This window comes from Pseudophryne corroboree, chromosome 9, assembly GCF_028390025.1.
Source record: "Pseudophryne corroboree isolate aPseCor3 chromosome 9, aPseCor3.hap2, whole genome shotgun sequence".
Lineage (NCBI taxonomy): Eukaryota > Metazoa > Chordata > Amphibia > Anura > Myobatrachidae > Pseudophryne > Pseudophryne corroboree.
In genome coordinates this window covers 107,608,622-107,625,192 of record NC_086452.1, presented here as the reverse complement: position 1 = coordinate 107,625,192, position 16,571 = coordinate 107,608,622, and the positions used below count along the sequence as shown (strand labels likewise).

Genomic DNA, 16,571 nt, shown 5'->3' with positions numbered 1-16,571 from the left:
TCATACCATATAACCTGGAATACACCTAACCAGTTAACAGTATGAACAAACAACAGAACCGGTCCAAGACCGATTCTAACTGTAACATAACCCTTATGTAAGCAATAACTATATACAAGTCTTGCAGATTTTCCGCACTGGGACGGGCGCCCAGCATCCTCTACGGACTAGGAGAAAAAGATTTACCGGTAGGTTTAAAATCTTATTTTCTCTTACGTCCTAGAGGATGCTGGGTACTCCGTAAGGACCATGGGGTTTATACCAAAGCTCCCAATCGGGCGGGAGAGTGCGGATGACTTTGCAGCACCGACTGAGCAAACGCTAGGTCCTCATCGGCCAGGGTATCAAACTTGTAGAATTCATCAAAAGTGTTTGACCCCGACCAAGTTGCTGCTCGGCAAAGCTGTAATGCCGAGGCGCCCCGGGAATGGGCCTTTACTGAATGCGGTAACGGCAATCCAGCCATAACATAAGCCTGCTGAATCGTGTTACAGATTCAGCGAGCAATAGTCTGCTTCGAAGCAGGCGCGCCAATCTTGTTGGCAGCATACAGGACAAACAATGTATCTAATTCCTAATTCTAGCAGTCCTGGCTACATACATTTTTAAGGCCCTGACTACATCCAGGGACATGGAATGCTCCAAGTCACTCGTAGCCACAGGCACCACAATAGGTTGGTTCATATGAAATTAAGACACCACCTTAGGTAAAAATTGAGGACGAGTCCTCAATTCCGCTCTATCTACGTAAAAAATCAAGTAAGGGCTCTTGTAAGACAAGGCCGCCAATTCTGACACACGCCTCGCAGATGCCAAGGCCAACAACATGACCACCTTCCAGGTGAGAAATTTCAACTCCACTGTTTTAAGGGGTTCAAACCAGTGTGATTTAAGGAACTGCAACACCATGTTCAGGTCCCATGGTGCCACTGGGGGCACAAAAGGAGGCTGGATGTGTAGTACTCCTTTTACAAAAGTCTGGACTTCTGGAAGAGAAGCCAATTCCTTCTGAAAGAATATTGACAAGGCCAAAATCTGTACTTTAACAGAGCCTAACTTTAGGCCCATATCCACTCCTTTCTGTAGGAAGTGGAGAAAACGACCCAGATGGAAATCTTCCGTAGGAGCCTTCTTGGTTTCACACCAAGACATATTTCCGCCAGATACGGTGATAATGTTTCGCCGTCACCTCCTTCCTAGCCTTTATTAGAGTAGGTATGACCTCCTCCGGAAAACCCTTCTCCGCTAGGATCCGGCGTTCAACCGCCATGCCGTCAAACGTAACCGCGGTAAGTCTTGGAACATGCAGGGCCCCTGCTGTAACAGGTTTTCCCTTAGAGGAAGAGGCCAGGGATCTTCCGTGAGCATCTCCTGAAGATCTGAGTACCAGGCCCTTCGAGGCCAGTCTGGAACAATGAGTATTGTTTGTACTCTTTTTCGATTTATGATCCTCAACACTTTTGTGATGAGAGGAAGAGGAGGAAACACATAGACCGACTGGAATACCCATGGTGTTACCAGAGCGTCTACTGCTATTGCCTGAGGGTCCCGGGACCTGGCACAATACCTCCGAAGCGTCTTGTTGAGGCGTGACGCCATCATGTCTGTTTGAGGAACTCCCCAGAGATTCGTTATCTCTGCAAAGACTTCTTGATGAAGTCCCCACTCTCCTGGATGGAGATCGTGTCTGCTGAGGAAGTCAGCTTCACAGTTGTCCACTCCCGGAATGAAGACAGCTGACAGAGCGCTTACGTGATTTTCCGCCCAGGGAAGAATCCTGGTGGCTTCCACCATCGCGACTCTGCTTCTTGTCCCACCTTGGCAGTTCACATGAGCTACTGCTGTGACATTGTCTGATTGAATCAGAAACGGTAGGTTGCGAAGAAGAATCTCTGCGTGTCGAAGGCCGTTGTTTATGGCCCTTAGCTCCAACACGTTGATGTGTAGACAGGACTCCTGGTCTGACCATAGTCCCTGAAAATTTCTTCCTTGGGTGACTGCTCCCCATCCTCGGAGGCTCGCGTCCGTGGTTACCAGGATCCAGTCCTGAATGCCGAACCTGCGACCCTCTAGAAGGTGAGCACTTTGCAGCCACCATAGAAGAGACACCCTGGCCCTGGGGGACAGTGTTATTTTTTGATGTAATTGTAGATGGGACACGGACCATTTGTCCAGAAGATCCCATTGATACGTCCTTGCATGGAACCTGCCAAAGGGAATGACCTCGTAAGTTGCCACCATTTTCCCCAGAAGCCGAGTGCATTGATGAGCTGACACTTTTTTGGCTTCAGTAGTTCTCGGACCATGTTCTGGAGGTCCTGGACTTTTTCCAACGGGATGAAAACTTTATTTTGTTCCGTGTCCAGTATCATGCCAAGGAAGGCTAGTCGAGTTGTCGGAACCAACTGTGACTTTGGTAGATTGAGAATCCACCCATGTTTCTGAAGCACTCTCTGAGAGGGTGACACGTTCTCCAGTAATTGCTCTCTTGATCTCGCTTTTATCAGGAGATCGTCCAAGTATGGGATAAATGTGACTCCTCTCTTGCGCAGGATCACCATCATTTCCGCCATTATCTTGGTGAAAATCCTCGGGGCCGTGGACAGCCCAAACGGCAACGTCTGAAATTGGTAATGACAATCCTGTACCGCGAATCTCAGGTACTCCTGATGAGAGGGATATATAGGGACATGAAGGTAAGCATCCTTTATGTCCAGTGTCACCATAAAATCCCCCCCTTCCAGGCAGGCTATCACCGCTCGTAGCGATTCCATCTTGAATTTGAATCTTTTCAGGTACAGGTTTAGGGATTTTAGGTTTAAAATGGGCCTGACCGAACCATCCGGCTTCGGGACCACAAATAGGGTTGAATAATACCCTTTTCCCTGTTGGCTCAGGGGAACCCTGATAATCACTCGCTGTTGACACAGCATTTGAATCGCAGCTAGCACAACTTCCCGCTCTGGAGTAGAAGCTGGTAAGGCCGACTTGAAAAATCGGCATGGGGCACCTCTTCGAATTCCAGCTTGTAACCCTGGGAGACTATTTCTATCACCCAAGGGTGCACGTCTGACTGAACCCAGACTTGGCTGAATAGTCAAAGGCGTGCCCCCACCTGAGCGGACTCCCGCAGGGGAGCCCCAGCGTCATGCGGTGGACTTAGCGGAAGCCGGGGAGGACTTCTTCTCTTGGGAACCAGCCGCAGCAGGTGTCCTCTTGCCTCTACCCTTACCTCTGGTGAGGAAATAGGAGCCCCGACCTCTTCTGGATCTATGCGACCGAAAGGACTGCATCTGATATTGTGGGGGTTTCTTTTGCTGTTGGGGAACAAAAGGTAAAAAGGTCGACTTACCCGCGGTAGCTGTAGAGATCAGGTCCGCGAGGCCGTCCCCAAACAATACATCACCTTTGTAAGGTAAAACCTCCATATTCCTTTTTGAGTCTGCATCCCCCGTCCATTGGCGGATCCACAAGGCTCTTCTTGCCAAAATAGCCACAGCATTGGCTCTTGAACCCAGTAAACCAATGTCTCTTTCAGCGTCCTTCATATATAAGACTGCGTCCTTAATATGAGCTAATGTTAACAAAATTGTATCCCTATCTAGGGTATCAAGGTCAGCTGACAGTGTATCTGTCCAAGCTGCTACTGCACTACATACCCATGCCGACGCTATTGCCAGTCTAAGCAATGAGTATGAGTGTAGATAGACTTTAGTGTAGTCTCTTGCCTGCGGTCCGCAGGATCCTTGAGGGCCGCTGTGTCAGGGGACGGTAGCGCCACCTTCTTGGAAAGGCATGTTAAGGCTTTGTCCACTGTGGGAGAGGATTCCCAACATACCCTGTCCTGTGTAGGGAAAGGGTACGCCATAAGAACCCTTTTGGGAATCTGCAGTTTCTTATCTGGAGTTTCCCAAGCTTTTTCACATAACTCATTAATTTCATGGGAAGGAGGAAAGTTTATAACCTGTTTCTTTCCCTTAAACAACATGTGTATCCTCGTGTCGGGCACCGAGGGCTCATCAGTGATATGTAACACATCTTTAATTGCAATAATCATGCACTGAATACTTTTTGTCACCCTGGGGTGCAACCTTGCTTCATCATAGTCGACAGTGGAATCAGAGTCCGTGTCGGTATCTGTGTCCCTTATTTGTGAGAAGGGACGTTTCTGAGACCCCGACGGGTCCTGTGAGTCGGTACAATCTGTAGATTGATTACCTGCCGACGCTCTGGACTCTGCTTTGTCCAGTCTTTTATGCAGTGAAGCTACACTAGCATTTAACATATGCCACATATCCATCCAATCCTGAGTCGGCACCGCCGGCTGAGACACAACATTCATCTGTTCCACCTCCTCTTTGGATAAGCCTTCCGTTTCAGACATGCCGACACACGTACCGACACCCCACACACACTTGGATATAACTATAAGGGGACAATTCCCTAAAGAAGGCCCTATGGAGAGACAGAGAGAGAGTATGCCACACCAGCGCCAAATGACCCAGGGAAAAAAACCCAGATAGTGCTTTTACATATAAATGTATACAGATTTCCCCACTCACTGCGCCTTAAATAAGTGCCCCCCTCTCTTTTTTTTCAGCCCTCTGATGCTCAGCAGGGGAGAGTCCGGGGAGCCAGCGTTCTCTGCAGCCTCTGTGGAGAAAATGGCGCTGGTTAGTGCTGAGGGATCAAGCTCCGCCCCCTCGCACGGCAGGCTTCGGTCCCGCTCGAGATTTTTTTTAAAATGGCGGGGATTCGTAGTTTACTGCCCCGCAGCCAAACTACATGCTTCTTGCTAAAAAACGAGGTTTATTACTGCCCAGGGCGCCCCCCCCCTGCGCCCTGCATCCATCAGTGCCATGTGTGTAAATGTGGGAGCAATGGCGCGCAGCTACCTGCTGCGCGCTTACCTCATGAAGATCTGAAGTCTTCTGCTGCCTGACGTCTTCTTGTGATCTGTCATACTCACCCGGCTTCTTTTTTCCGGCATCTGTGAGGAGGATGGCGGGGCGGCTCCGGGACGAACCCCAGGGTGAGACCTGTGTTCCGACTCCCTCTAGAGCTAATGGTGTCCAGTAGCCTAAGAAGCAGAGCCCTTAACTCTTAAGAAGTGAGTCTGCTTCTCTCCCCTCAGCCCCACAATGCAGGGAATCTGTTGCCAGCAGAGCTCCCTGAAAATAAAAAACCTAACAAAATTATTTTTACAGAAAACTCAGGAGAGCTCCCTGTAATGCACCCTATCTCCCCTGGGCACAAGATCTAACTGAGATCTGGAGGAGGGGCATAGAGGGAGGAGCCAGTGCACACCATACTAGAAAGTTCTTTTAGGTGCCCATGTCTCCTGCGGAGCCCGTCTATACCCCATGGTCCTTACGGAGTCCCCAGCATCCTCTGGGACGTAAGAGAAAAAAGAATCAAGATGGATCCATAGATTGGATATAATTGCACCAAGGAGGATCATTGAGTACAACCATCTTAGCATCTTCTTATAATATATTTTTCTAGTCTATTCTTACTAGAGATGAGTGAGTTCGGTTCTCAGAGAACCAAACCCTACCGAACTTCACTACCCGAGCCCAGATCCGAGTCCGGCTTGGGATTTCCCGCCTGACTCGGAAACCAGAACGAGGCAAAATGTCATCATCCCGCTGTCGGATTATCACGGGGTTTGGATTCTATATAAGGATCATTTTCACTCCAGTCCTGGAGAGTGTAGTGAGAGGATGTGTCTGTGACCTCAGTTTCTGTGCGGGCGGGAAAGTGGGGTGGCGATTATAGAGCTGTCTTGTGCTGCTCAGTCCAGTGTAGTGTCTTAGCTGCATCAGTCAGTCCAGTGACCAGTCACAGTGGTGGTGTCCTCTGCTGTCATATGTCCAGTGCAGCTGTATAAGTCCCTTACAGTGTTGTTGTGTTGTCCTGCATCAGACCAGTGGTAGTGTCCTGTGCATCAGTCAGTCCAGTGACCAGTCACAGTGGTGGTGTCCTCTGCTGCCATATGTCCAGTGCTGCTGTATAATAAGTCCCTTACAGTGTTGCTGTGTTGTACTGCATCAGACAAGTGGTAGTGCCCTGTTCATCAGTTAGTCAGTCCAGTGACCAGTCACAGTGGTGGTGTCCTCTGCTGCCATATGTCCAGTGCTGCTGTATAATAAGTCTCTTACAGTGTTGCTGTGTTGTCCTGCATGAGACCAGTGGCAGTGTCCTGTGCATCAGTCAGTCCAGTGACCAGTCACAGTGGTGGTGTCCTCTGCTGCCATATGTCCAGTGCAGCTGTATAAGTCCCTTACAGTGTTGTTGTGTTGTCCTGCATCAGACCAGTGGTAGTGTCCTGTGCATCAGTCAGTCCAGTGACCAGTCACAGTGGTGGTGTCCTCTGCTGCCATATGTCCAGTGCTGCTGTATAATAAGTCCCTTACAGTGTTGCTGTGTTGTCCTGCATGAGACCAGTGGCAGTGTCCTGTGCATCAGTCAGTCCAGTGACCAGTCACAGTGGTGGTGTCCTCTGCTGCCATATGACCAGTGCTGCTGTATAATAAGTCCCTTACAGTGTTGCTGTGTTCTCCTGCATCAGACCAGTGGTAGTGTCCTGTGCATCAGTCAGTCCAGTGACCAGTCACAGTGGTGGTGTCCTCTGCTGCCATATGTCCAGTGCTGCTGTATAATAAGTCCCTTACTGTGTTGCTGTGTTGTCCTGCATCAGAGCAATGGTAGTGTCCTGTGCATCAGTCAGTCCAGTGACCAGTCACAGTGGTGGTGTCCTCTGCTGCCATATGTCCAGTGCAGCTGTATAATAACTTATAAGTCTCTTACAGTGTTGCTGTGTTGTCCTGCATGAGACCAGTGGCAGTGTCCTGTGCATCAGTCAGTCCAGTGACCAGTCACAGTGGTGGTGTCCTCTGCTGCCATATGTCCAGTGCTGCTGTATAATAAGTCCCTTACAGTGTTGCTGTGTTGTCCTGCATCAGACCAGTGGTAGTGTCCTGTGCATCAGTCAGTCCAGTGACCAGTCACAGTGGTGGTGTCATCTGCTGCCATATGCCCAGTGCTGCTATATAATTATCTGTGTTGTCCTACATCAGACCAGTGGTAGTGTCCTGTGCATCAGTCAGTCCAGTGACCAGTCACAGTGGTGGTGTCCTCTGCTGCCATATGTCCAGTGCTGCTGTATAATAAGTCCCTTACAGTGTTGCTGTGTTGTCCTGCATGAGACCAGTGGCAGTGTCCTGTGCATCAGTCAGTCCAGTGACCAGTCACAGTGGTGGTGTCCTCTGCTGCCATATGACCAGTGCTGCTGTATAATAAGTCCCTTACAGTGTTGCTGTGTTCTCCTGCATCAGACCAGTGGTAGTGTCCTGTGCATCAGTCAGTCCAGTGACCAGTCACAGTGGTGGTGTCCTCTGCTGCCATATGTCCAGTGCTGCTGTATAATAAGTCCCTTACTGTGTTGCTGTGTTGTCCTGCATCAGAGCAATGGTAGTGTCCTGTGCATCAGTCAGTCCAGTGACCAGTCACAGTGGTGGTGTCCTCTGCTGCCATATGTCCAGTGCAGCTGTATAATAACTTATAAGTCTCTTACAGTGTTGCTGTGTTGTCCTGCATGAGACCAGTGGCAGTGTCCTGTGCATCAGTCAGTCCAGTGACCAGTCACAGTGGTGGTGTCCTCTGCTGCCATATGTCCAGTGCTGCTGTATAATAAGTCCCTTACAGTGTTGCTGTGTTGTCCTGCATCAGACCAGTGGTAGTGTCCTGTGCATCAGTCAGTCCAGTGACCAGTCACAGTGGTGGTGTCATCTGCTGCCATATGCCCAGTGCTGCTATATAATTATCTGTGTTGTCCTACATCAGACCAGTGGTAGTGTCCTGTGCATCAGTCAGTCCAGTGACCAGTCACAGTGGTGGTGTCCTCTGCTGCCATATGTCCAGTGCTGCTGTATAATAAGTCTCTTACAGTGTTGCTGTGTTGTCCTGCATCAGACCAGTGGTAGTGTCCTGTGCATCAGTCAGTCCAGTGACCAGTCACAGTGGTGGTGTCATCTGCTGCCATATGCCCAGTGCTGCTATATAATTATCTGTGTTGTCCTACATCAGACCAGTGGTAGTGTCCTGTGCATCAGTCAGTCCAGTGACCAGTCACAGTGGTGGTGTCCTCTGCTGCCATATGTCCAGTGCTGCTGTATAATAAGTCCCTTACTGTGTTGCTGTGTTGTCCTGCATCAGAGCAATGGTAGTGTCCTGTGCATCAGTCAGTCCAGTGACCAGTCACAGTGGTGGTGTCCTCTGCTGCCATATGTCCAGTGCAGCTGTATAATAACTTATAAGTCTCTTACAGTGTTGCTGTGTTGTCCTGCATGAGACCAGTGGCAGTGTCCTGTGCATCAGTCAGTCCAGTGACCAGTCACAGTGGTGGTGTCCTCTGCTGCCATATGTCCAGTGCTGCTGTATAATAAGTCCCTTACAGTGTTGCTGTGTTGTCCTGCATCAGACCAGTGGTAGTGTCCTGTGCATCAGTCAGTCCAGTGACCAGTCACAGTGGTGGTGTCATCTGCTGCCATATGCCCAGTGCTGCTATATAATTATCTGTGTTGTCCTACATCAGACCAGTGGTAGTGTCCTGTGCATCAGTCAGTCCAGTGACCAGTCACAGTGGTGGTGTCCTCTGCTGCCATATGTCCAGTGCTGCTGTATAATAAGTCCCTTACAGTGTCGCTGTGTTGTCCTGCATCAGACCAGTGGTAGTGTCCTGTGCTGTATATTATTTACGCCAAATAAAGGGGTTATTAATGCAACAACAATACAAAATACAGCGCCTGGGCGCTCCCAGTGGAACACTTCCCTTGATGTAAATGATAGGAAGCGTCTTGAAATTTCTCTCTTCTGGATTGTTCTTGGGAAGTTCTTGTGCATGCAAGAGAAGACAAATATACACCGCACTCTTCGTGTATTACTTCCAAACAAAAAAGAGTATCACTCCCCCTTCCCCTGAAAAATGTATGTCCAGTCGGTAAGGTGTTGGGGGAACTCCCCCTTCCGATTCACTTACACAGCTAAATAGTAAATCAGCATATCACAGAACAATGTGGTAATGTAAGTCCTATTTGCAAGACAGTCAGTTTAACGGGGAACACTCTCCCCTTCCCAATACACTTACACAGATGTGAAAATCAAGAGGCATTCATAATCAACAATCCCTAATTAAATGCACCGTCACCAAGTGAAGAAGAATGCCGGGGTTACCCCCTTGCAAAGCACTCACAGTCAGATGGATATATCACAGGCCTGTAAGGTGGGTCTTTAAAATTCACTCCTAGTCTCCAGCCTTTGACTCAATTTCTCCCAAAAATGAGAATCAGAGAAAAGGAGGTTTGGAGTAAAAGTAGGATTTATTCAAACAAACAAACACTGGTAAAAACAATGGTGATCATACCCTGGAGGGTCGGAGGGGAAGAAGATGGTATACAGACAGAACGGGGCCCCGTCAATCTGATCTCCTCCTAGTCTCCTACGGGTATGTTCTTCCAAGATAGATCTCTCCACCAACGCGTTTCGGCCCGTTCCAGGGTCTTTGTCAAGGTATGAGAGACCTCCTTCTAACTTAACTTTTATACTATCCTAATTATGTATGGGACACAGGTGTGTAAATTGAAAGGCATTGTCCCGGAATGTGTATAATGCTATATCATTACTCATGTGGGTACCTAAACCAGATATATCAATTCATAGTCCCGGGCATAAGTGTGTAGAACGGGGAAAAACGGAAATGACATCAATTCCGGAAGTGACATGAATCCACTTCCTGCCGCTCGATTCTTTACGCAGACAGGTGAGTCCTTGATGTGCTTAATCCAGATCCGGTCCGGCAATAATTATCACCCCAGGAAGTAGTATGTGTCCCGCTTGAGGTCTCCTCCGTCCACATGCCTCACACAAGATGGCCGCCTTGCCACTTCCGTCCTTCGACGCCATTACATATGCCCCACTTCCGGTCCCTTTCTCAGTTCAACGGCATTATGTTGCACGCATTGCAAATCAATTTCTGTTGCACCTGCCGTTCCATCTACAATAGGGATTATGTTTTACTATCCATATCCAATAAAATACAGAAAGCACATATACATACAACTTAAAAACAATAATAATAAAAAGAAAAAGAAAAAGGAAAAAAGAAACTCCATATATGATTCTAATGAAAGGCTAAAAGTACATCATAAAAACCATTTGATTTCAAAATCCTGGTTTAACCCCATTGGTGCCAAAGTTTTATATGTATAAATATAAATAAATTTCATTTCGGTTTGCGCTAAACGGGCCGCCACATTCTTATCCCTTATTAATGTTTAGTCCAAATATAATTTTTACCGGGTTTGCCCTGTATGGTGCAGGGGTACGCTCTCCTGTGCCAACAATTTTGTGCGTGTATTACATCTGTGCAAATTCCAGCATGTCCCATGTTGTTTGTGCCGCACACTTGTGTCGCTTAGCTTAGTCATACAGCTACCTCATTGCACCTCTTTTACTTCTTTGCATGATGTGCTGTTTGGAGCCTAGTTTTTTTAAGTGCCATCCTGTCTGGAACTGCAGTGCCACTCCTAGATGGGCCAGGTGTTTGTGCTGCACACTTGTGTCGCTTAACTTAGTCATACAGCTACCTTATTGCACCTCTTTTTCTTCTTTGCATGATGTGCTGTTTGAGGCCTATTTTTTAAATCTGCCATCCTGTCTGCCACTGCAGTGCCACTCCTAGATGGGCCAGATGTACACAAGTTGTACACTTGTGTCGCTTAGTTAGTCATACAGCCACCTCGTGCAACCTTTTGGCCTAAAAACAAAATTGTGAGGTGTGAGGTGTTCAGAATAGACTGGAAATTAGTGGAAATTAATGTTATTGAGGTTAATAATACAGTAGGATCAAAATTACCCCCAAATTCTGTGATTTTAGCTGTAACTATGGTTGTTTTTTTTTAAATCATCCAGCTGCAAAACCAAAACCAAAACTCGAAAGGGTGGTTTTGGCAAAACCAATCCAGATCCAAAACACGAGGATGGAACCAGAACCAAAACCAAAACACAAAAGGTGCCTGCCGCACATCTCATTTGCTAATCTTCAATGTCTGCACTTTTACTTTTTTTTTTTAAATGAGCCATATTAGAGCCTAATTTAATGTTATGCCCCAAAGTAGTGCCCTAGTTTCTTTTATGAATCGCTGTAGTGCTTAAATTCACTCTATGTCACATTTCGGTGCTGACAGTACACATAATGCCACATAGTACCCTCAATTCACATTATGATATATAGTGCTCCCCGTCCATACTGTGTCTCATTACAGTGCCCCGGTTCATATTATATAACTTTATAATGCCCTCCAGTTCATTTTATACCACACTACAATGAGCAGGTCCAGGGCATACCTAGATATATTGCAGGCCCCAAGGAAAAAGTTTGAAAGGACTTCTACGTACCACATGTAACTTTGACAGGGAAGGTGGGCCCCTCTCAGCTCTGGGCCTCATAGCAGCTGCACTGCCTGCACCTATGGTAGCTACGCCCTTGCCTGTATGTGATTTCTATATAGAGACATACCTCTAATCACATTTCCTAATACTGTAATGCATATTTTCCTACCCTCCCGGTAGCTGCGGGAGGCTCACGTTTTTTTGGCTTGTCCCCCGCAGCCCCAGAAGGGTAAGTGATTCTCCCGCGCAGGATAAGGATAAAATAATACACTCTAAGGCAGCCGCCTGAAGAGGTGGGGCTAATCACTGCATTTAGCCCCGCCCCCTACCCGTAGCCCATCCAATCACTGTAATTTCCTCCTCTTGGGGGTGGGGCCTAATGATATCTCAGTGTGGCCACGCCCCCTGAAGTTGCCTGCTGCGTCTCCTCTCCGGGCTTCTCTAAGAAAGGAAACTTGAAAGGTAGGCATGTCTGCTGTAATGTTGTCACCTGTATGTGATTCCTTTCCTAGATACTGTAGATCCATACCTTTTTTCCTCCGTTTGCTGCATCTTATTTATCTTGCTTTTTGTGCATAAATAAGAAAACAATCAGCTGATTAGTTCTTCCATTAATGATAATGGTGCATTCAGGAAAATCAGACTCCTGGTAAGGATTAACAGAGAAAATGCACTTAATCCATTTTTATGGACAAGACGCTATGCTAGCTGATTATATATACCCTGACACAGAGCATTTACATATCTTCTTCACAAAAGGGCCTGATGGAGAGTTGGTCGCAAAATGGATTTAAATTTAATCGTATAAAAAAATTGCATATTTCTTCTTATATGCCAAGTTGGAGAGAGAAATGACTGCATAGGAAAGGAAAGAGTTAAACATCCTGTGAGGGGTGGACCTAGCTGTGAGGAAAGTACAGCCTTTGGAAAAAGGGGAGGGTTAATATATATAGGGAAATCTAGGCCAGCTTGGTCTCTCTTGCTGCTGAATTGCCTTGGGGTGAGTGCTGCATAGCAGAGTCTCCCCATTAATTGGCCTGTGTACTTATTTCACATTATATCAACCCTCTTCCCTACATTACCCTCCATAGTATCATGGCTGATTCTCGCCCTCGCCGTTCTGCCGGGACCCCAGCCCGGTACCGCTCATCGGGCGGTGGGTCTGGGCCCGGGGACGGGCTGGCTGGCCCTGGGGACGGCGTCCCGTCCCCTGGGGCCTACACGGGCTCTGGCACTGGCGCGGAGCGGCGGACTCGGTCATCCTTGCTGCTGGGGGCCGGTTTTGCCGGCCGGGCGCGGGCGGCGGGGAGGGCCGGGGGTGCAGTCAGGACGCCCGGAGGTGGACGGGCAGCAGCCCTCACCTCCGAGCGCGGCGAGGGAAGCCTCAGTGCCGGGCGCGCGCATGCGCGCCGCGTTGGGCGCCGGTCGATGGAGCCGCAATCGTCTCCAGTCTCTTCCCCCTCGTCGAGGCCGCCTGCCAGGCGGAGGGGGGTGAGCAGGCGGGAGGCGGCGGTTAGCCGGACGAGGCCCGTCGCGGGGTCTCGTCCGGCGGATTCACAGGTTCATACGGCCGGGGGCTTGATGGCGGGAAGAGGCGGAACGCACGCACGTGTGCGCGCAGCGGCGCCGCTGGTCTCCCTGTCTCCCCAGCTCACTCCCCTGCAGCCGGAGTCCGGCGGGGAGCGGGGGAGGAGGAGAGACAGAGTGTGGGTCAGGGGCAGCAGAGCTGCTCAGGGCAGGGGATATTCACGCCGCGGCGCCCTCCCAGCGGGCGGAGGAAGCTCCGGCCTGCGGGGGGAGGGTGCACGCGGGGAGCTTGAGAGTGAAGGCAGCGCTGGCACCGACGGGCAGTCCCAAGAGGAGAGCAGAGTTTGGTGGGGGACCAGGCCGCTGGTGGTCAGGGGCGCTGCCGGTTCCCCACCGGGGCAGTCTGGGCGCCGGACATCGGGGCCCCAGTTGGTGCCTGTCGGGCGTCGGGCGGGCAAGCGCACGCCGACACCGGCTGGGGAACCCACGGGGGACGACGCCGAGTTTTGGGGTGGTCAGGACCCCTCCGGAAGACTGGCGTCGGCCCTGGCCATGGTGGTGGCGGCATTGGGGCCGCTGGCCGCGGCCGCATCCCCGGGGGTGGCAAACAGTTCCGGCACGCATGCAGTGGCAGGTGGGTCCGGTGCGCGGGCGGTGTCGGCGGCGCAGCGAGTTGCTCACGCCTGCCGGGAGCTTGGGGCGGCCGCGGCGCAGCTGGATCATCGTGTCGGGCAGGACGAGCAGGGGCGCGTAGCGGGGACGCCTGCCCCCCGGGGTGCTGGGCATGCGCCGCGATTGTTGTCTGGTTCTTTTGCTCCGTCTTTTTCTGCAGGTGATCGCGGAGAAGTGGAGATGGTGGGGAGCGAGGATGAGGATGTTGCGTTCGCCACGCCGGAGGATTCCATGTCCGAGCAGTCGACGACATCAGGTGAGTTGGAGCAGTCGGGGTCGGGCTCCTGCACGCGCTCCAGTTCTCGCAGCTCGTCCTCTTCTTCTTCTCTGTCGTCGCCGGCGTCCAAAGTCAGTAGTACGACTGGGCTGAAAAAGCGCGCAACGAAATACGCCAAGAGGGCGGCGGGTCGGCAGGAGAGACGGAAGAGGCGGAGGCGGCTTAGCGAGGACGCTCGCAGGGCCAAGAAGCGCCGCGACTTACCTGGGGTAGTCCACTGCGATTACACTGCCGTGATGCGGGGATTGAGGGACAGCTGCCGTAGGAAAATCTGCAGGGGGGATTACGTTGATATGTTCGTCTTGACGAAGGACGCAAAAAAGGACTATAACTCGGCGTCAGCGAAGAAGGGTATCGGGGCCGAGGCTTTCCGTACCTTCGACAACTGGCTGGCTGGTTTTTGTGTCTTTGCGGCTTGTTACCTGGAAGATAGGCCGGACGAGCATATGAACGTCATTAGATACCTGCATTTAATTAATACATGATATGCAGCACACATCGTCGGGCATCGAATGGCGGATGTATGACGAAAAATTCCGGGAAAAGCAGGACTGCTTGCAGGTGATAGACTTTGGTTGCAAGGACGTGGAAGTCTGGCTCCAAGTCACCCGGGCTTCTCAGCAGGCTAGGGAGACCCGGATTCCGGGAGCAGACGGGCACCGCGCGGGGTCGTCTCCGCCCAAGGTGCTGGCGCGGACGGCGGATCGGGCAAGACAGGTAGGTCGGCCGTCCGCGGAGGGGGGCAGGCCGTCGCAAAAGGGAAATGCTTCGCCTTTAATACGTCCTGTTCCTTTGGCAAGCAATGTCGTTTTCGACATCTGTGCTTGCAATGCGGCGGCTCCCACCCAGCCTCTACCTGCTTTGAAGGCAGTCTCCAGGGTGCCCAGGGTAAGCAAAGTTACCCAAGACCTGGCGCAAGCGGGAGCGCTCCGCAGAGCTCCAACGCCAATTAATTTGGATACAATGGGCAAGTGGTTGGGGTGGTATCCAAATAGGGCGGACGCGCAGTTTTTGTTTTACGGTTTTCGTTTTGGTTTTCGCTTGCCTGTTGCGAGCAAGGTTTCGGTTCGGGCTCAACGGAACCTCCAGTCTGCTCGTGCCTTTCCATCGGTTCTGCGGGAGAAAGTGGATAAGGAGATAAGGCTTGGCAGGATGGAGGGGCCGTTTATCTCACCCCCAGTGGATGACTTGGTCATCTCCCCAGTGGGGGTGGTCCCCAAGAAGACTCCAGGTGCTTTTAGGCTCATTCAGCAACTTTCTTACCCGTCGGGGTCGTCGGTCAACGACGCGATACCGCCGGCTCATTGCTCGGTGGTGTATCAGTCGTTTGACGAGGCGCTAGAGCTGGTCCGCAGTTACGGGCCTGGGACCCTCATGGCTAAGATAGATGTGGAATCCGCGTTTCGGTTGCTGCCGTTGCATCCGGACTCATTCCGTTTTATGGGTTTTCGGATTGGAGCGGAGTATTTCATCGACAAGTGTTTGCCGATGGGATGTTCCGTTTCCTGCTCGTTTTTCGAACGGTTTAGCACATTCCTACATTGGTGTGTGGAGTCTTCGTCAGGGGGTCACGGGGTCGCCCATTACCTCGATGACTTCCTGTGTGTGGGTCCGGCAAATTCACCATGGTGCGGCGACTTGCTGTTCAGCATCCGAGCTCTGTTTTTTCACTTCGGCGTTCCCGTGGCCGAGGATAAAACAGAGGGACCGGTCTCCTGTTTGTCATTCTTGGGGATAGAAATCGACACGGTAGCGGGATCGTGTCGACTGCCTCCGGACAAGGTTGCGAAACTCCGCGAGGCTATCTGCCGGTTCGAAAGGTCGCGCAAAGTCACTCTGCGGCAGGCGCAGTCCTTGCTGGGCATTTTGAACTTTGCTTGTCGGGTAATCCCGATGGGCAGGGTTTTCTGCCGGAAGCTGGAAAGGGCGACTGCAGGGGTGTGCCAGATCACATCATTTCGTGCGCTTGTCCTCCGAGATTAAGAGGGATTTTGTCGTATGGGCCTCGTTCCTGGAGGACTTCAACGGGGTGTGTATATGGCAGGCCCCAACAGTCGACAGTGCTGGGCTGCAGCTGTTTACTGACGCGGCGGGTTCCTCTGGGTTCGGTTGCTATCTGGAGGGATCTTGGTGCGCGGCCTCGTGGCCGGCGGAATGGCATCGCGAGGGTTTAACTAAGGACCTTTTGCTGCTGGAGCTTTTCCCCATTATGGTTGCGCTGGAGGTTTGGGGCGATCGTCTGGCGCATCGCAGCATCTTGTTTAGATGTGACAATCTGGGCGTGGTGCATGCGATAAATAACCAAAGGGCGAAATCGCTGGTGGTCCTGAGGATGCTGGGGCAGTTGCTGTTGACATGCTTGCATAGGAATGTGTGGTTCCACGTGCAGCATGTGCCTGGGCTGGAGAATGGAATTGCCGACGCCTTGTCACGAGGGCAGTGGGAGAGGTTTTGTTTGTTGGCACCCGAGGCCGATGAGCAAGGTTTTCAATGTCCCGGTTATGTCTGGCAGGTGATCGGGCCGGACTGGAGGGTCTAGCAATGCGGTCAGTCGCTCCGAACACGCTCAAGGCTTACGGACAAGTTTGGAGCGAATGGGAGGAGTTTGTCCGAGGACGAAGTCAACAAGGTAAGAGCGGGCATC

At 51.0% G+C, this 16,571-nt stretch overlaps 1 long non-coding RNA gene across 1 annotated transcript in view; it reads right to left on the bottom strand.

Moving 5' to 3' along the window:
* Positions 1 to 9,384: 9,384 nt before the first annotated feature.
* LOC134956752 (uncharacterized) overlaps positions 9,385 to 16,571 on the bottom strand; it is a 196,351-nt gene continuing 189,164 nt past the window's right edge. The window contains exon 5 of the long non-coding RNA XR_010186149.1: positions 9,385 to 10,054. This is a non-coding gene — a long non-coding RNA (uncharacterized LOC134956752). The remainder of the gene's footprint in view (positions 10,055 to 16,571) is intronic.